Genomic DNA, 5072 nt, shown 5'->3' with positions numbered 1-5072 from the left:
GTAACGCGCATCTTAGTTGTCATTTTCACTTAACATATTTCGATGTGTTGAAATCGCTAATGTTAGCCGTTTGCATGCATATGGCATATTCAATGTAAAATAGCATTGAGGTAGCGCATTTTTTGGGGAAAAGCCGAGCCTTATTTTATTTACGTCAGAGCGTTTTTTTTGGAGTCATTTCTTTGTTGGCAATGAAAATTGCATCGCGATCCCCCCCGAAGATTAGATTCTCATTTGCCTAATTGCCGCCGATAAAATAGTCGTAATGGAAGAAGCCGGCGGCGTTTTGGTAAGCACGCCGTTGAGTACAAATCGGGCCGTGGCGATGACGAGGGAAAGACGGGGAAGCTTTAAATATGTGATATGCGAGTGCTTATGGCGCGGATATGAACACGCCCCCCGGGGAAATTAAAAGCAACGGGAACCGACGACGCCGTCGCCATCACCACTTCGGGAACGCCGTTGTCACGGCGACCGTAAATCTGCGGCTAGAGCCGTCTTACCTTTGACTGCAAGAGTCTTATCTCCGGTAATGAAGAGCGGTCTCGCTTCAGCGGCACAAGAACAACAACACCCGGAATTAGAGAGCAGGAAAAGCCGCGTTTAAAACGCTCAAATTCGCGGCAGCTTTTTCTTTATTTTATTTGAACTTGTGAACATCTATGTACCTTTGTGTAAACGCCGATAGCGCTGATCGGAAAGCACATTCTGTCTGAGATGTGTCATGGTTGACTCTCTTTGGAAGTAACAACTTCTCTATTCTGATTAACAGTGCCCCATTGTTTAAAGTTAAAGGTTAAAGTACCAATGATTGTCACACACACTAGGTGTGGGGAAATTTGTCCTCTGCCTTCGACCCATCCCCTTGTTCACCCCCTGGGAGGTGAGGGGAGCAGTGTGCAGCAGCGGTGGCCACGCTCTGGAATCATTTTTGGTGATTTAACCCCCAATTCCAACCCTTGATGCTGAGTTCCAAGCAAGGAGGTAATGGCTCCCATTTTTATAGTCTTGTTGTCGTGTCATATGCTCTCCCTCCCACCCCACGGCGCATTCCTTCCATACTATATATATATATATATATATATATATATATATATATATATATATATATGCTATATACATATATATTTATATATATACATATATATACATATATATATATTTGCATATGTATATATATGTGTATATATATATATACATATATATGTATGTATATAATATGCTTTATATATATACACACATATATATATATATATATATATATATATATGTATATATATATATATGTATACATATATATATATATGTGTGTATATATATATATATATATATACATATATATGTATGTATATATATATATATATGTGTGTATGTATATACATATATATATATATATATATATATATTTAAGTGCCTATCTCAGCTACAATCGGGCAGAAGGCGGTGTACACCCTGGACAAGTCGCCACCTCATCGCAGGGCCAACACAGATAGACAGACAACATTCACACTCACACGCAAATATATTCAATCAATCAATGTTTACTTATATAGCCCTAAATCACTAGTGTCTCAAAGGGCTGCACAAACCACTACGACATCCTCGGTAGGCCCACATAAGGGCAAGGAAAACTCACACCCAGTGGGACGTCGGTGACAATGATGACCCAGTGGGACCTCGGTGACAATGATGACTATGAGAACCTTGGAGAGGAGGAAAGCATATATTCATGCATATATATAGATATACATATATGTATATATGTATACATAGGGACGGCCTGGCGCAGTGGAAGAGTGGCCGTGCGAAACCCGAGGGTCCCTGGTTCAAATCCCACCTAGTACCAACTTGGTCACGTCCGTTGTGTCCTGAGCAAGACACTTCACCCTTGCTCCTGATGGGTGCTGGTTGGCGCCTTGCATGGCAGCTCCCTCCGTCAGTGTGTGAATGTGTGTGTGAATGGGTAAATGTGGAAGTAGTGTCAAAGCGCTTTGAGTACCTTGAAGGTAGAAAAGCGCTATACAAGTAATAATAAAATGATAAATGGGTTGTACTTGTATAGCGCTTTTCTACCTTCAAGGTACTCAAAGCGCTTTGACACTACTTCCACATTTACCCATTCACACACACATTCACACACTGATGGATGGATGGAGCTGCCATGCAAGGCGCCAACCAGCACCCATCAGGAGCAAGGGTGAAGTGTCTTGCTCAGGACACAACGGACGTGACGAGGTTGGTACTAGGTGGGAATTGAACCAGGGACGCTCGGGTTGCGCACGGCCAATCTCCCCACTGCGCCACGCCGTCCAACCCATTTATCATTTATATATATGTATATATGTATATATATATTTTTTTATAGTTGTATCTCTGATTCATAATTATATACAGTATCAAAATTGCGCTCTAGCGCCCCCTAGGAATAAAACACAGACAAAACTGCTCCTAGGAAGAAAACACGGACAAAACTGCTTGTAACTTCCGGTAGGAATGCTGGAGAGACATGAAACAAAACCCTCCATGTAGGTCTCACTTAGACCTACATTTTAATAACAGACATCCTTCAGCAAAAATCAACAGGAAGTTGGCAAAAACCCCACCTTCAAACCAAATTTTTCCTAAACGCAGCCAAAGTGGTCCCGTCCATCGCTGCTTGCAGCTTTAATTTAATTTATAATGTTTTTTTTAATTGGGTAATTGCCGACCCTATATCTGCATGTGCTTTAAAAATGGCTCCCAAACGAACAGCTCACAAGTGGGAATCGGTTCACATCGTTCACCTAAAAGAGCCGTTCGAAAGTCTCCATTCGTTCACTAATGTCACATCCCTACAGCACAGTGGTGGAAAGTAGTCAACAAAAAAAGAAGAAGAAGTTAAATATTGCAATCATAAAGCCAGTAATGGATTTGAGACAGTACTCCTCTAACTACACTTAGTACACAGTGTACTTCTTTAAGTGCACTGACAGAGATGAGTTCTCAACATGAAAACAGGAGGCAGCAGTCCCGGGTGGAAAGCGATCAAAATCCCATCAATCGAAAATGGCGGCCAGCAGCTCTTCGGTCCGTCTCCCTGCCAAGGCGACCCGGCTGTGATTTTGGACGCCGACTAACGAGCGACGTCGACGCTCCCGTCTGTTTACGGCCGCAGGAATATTCATGCCGTCCGCCATGAATATTCATCCCCTCCGAGCGCTTCCTCGGCTGACAGATGTCTCGCTGGCGTTCTCCCCAAGGTGCCGCGCGTCGTGACAAACTTTGGGTCCGACGCCGCCGAGCGTTCTTGACGCGGGTGCGACGAGCAACACGGGCGTCCGGTTGTCATCCTGCGAAGGAAACGGCGTTTTCGGAAGTGCGGCTGATCTCTATTTTCCGTGTAATTGATTCCCCCGAGGCGGCGCTTTTTCAGCTCGCAAGCTAAATTATGCATGGACGGAGCGAAATACGCTCGGTTTTTCTTTTTCCTCCGACTCGATGTGAGACTGAAGCTCATTGGATGCTTTGTCCACCTCGGGCACCGTATTTAGCCCAAGGGTGTCCAAACTACGGCCTGTGGGCCATCATGCTTTGAATAATACTTATATGACCCAACGCAAACAACCTTCCCTAGTCATAGTGCCCAAAAAAATAATAATTTTTGAACCAACACAAAATGCCAAAAAACATGGTCACAGATAACACAACATGACAACAATTTTATCACACCCATTTAAATCAGTGCTATGACAAGTTTTCATGCATTGAATGATACTTAAATGACCCAATGCAAACAACATTCCCTAGTCATGGTGCCAAAAAAAAGACAAACTAATTTGAACCAACACAAAATGCCAACAGACATGGTCACACATAACACAAAATGACACAATTTTATCACACCTATTTAAATCAGGTCTATGACGAGGTGTCATGCATTGAATGCTACTTATAGGACCCAATGCAAACAAACTTCCCTAATCATGGTGCCAAAACAAAAGAAAAAATAATTTGAACCAACACAAAATGCCAACAGACATGGTCACACATAACACAAAATGACACAACTTTATCACACCTATTTAAATCAGGTTTATGACAAGTTATCATGTATTAAATGATACTTAAATGACCCAATGCAAACAACCTTCCCTAGTCATAGTGCCCAAAAAAAAAAACTAATTTGAACCAACACAAAATGCCAAAAAACATGGTCACAGATAACACAACATGACAACAATTTTACTACACCCATTTAAATCAGTGCTATGACAAGTTTTCATGCATTGAATGATACTTAAATGACCCAATGCAAACAACATTCCCTAGTCATGGTGCCAAAAAAAAGACAAACTAATTTGAACCAACACAAAATGCCAACAGACATGGTCACACATAACACAAAATGACACAATTTTATCACACCTATTTAAATCAGGTCTATGACGAGGTGTCATGCATTGAATGCTACTTATATGACCCAATGCAAACAAACTTCCCTAGTCATGGTGCCAAAACAAAAGAAAAAATAATTTGAACCAACACAAAATGCCAACAGACATGGTCACACGTAACACAAAATGACACAATTTTATCACACCTATTTAAATCAGGTCTATGACAAGTTATCATGCATTGAATGATACTTAAATGACCCAATGCAAACAACATTCCCTAGTCATGGTGCCCAAAAAAAAAGACAAAATAATTTGAACCAACACAAAATGCCAACAGACATGGTCACACATAACACAAAATGACAATTTTATCACACCTTTTTAAATCAGGTCTATGAAAAGTTATCATGCATTGAATGATACTTAAATCACCCAATGCAAACAACATTCCCTAGTCATGGTGCCAAAAAAAAAAGACAAAATAATTTGAACCAACACAAAATGCCAACAGACATGGTCACACATAACACAAAATGACACAATTTTATCACACCTATTTAGATCAAGTCTATGCATTTAATGATACTTAAATGACCCAATGCAAAAAACCTTCCCTAGTCATGGTGCCAAAAAAAGACAAACTAATTCGAACCAACACAAAATGCCAACAGACATGGTCACACATAATACAAAATG

Source organism: Nerophis ophidion, linkage group LG01, assembly GCF_033978795.1.
Source record: "Nerophis ophidion isolate RoL-2023_Sa linkage group LG01, RoL_Noph_v1.0, whole genome shotgun sequence".
NCBI lineage: Eukaryota > Metazoa > Chordata > Actinopteri > Syngnathiformes > Syngnathidae > Nerophis > Nerophis ophidion.
The sequence above is the reverse complement of the archived record's forward strand: the minus strand, read 5'-3'. Positions refer to the sequence as shown.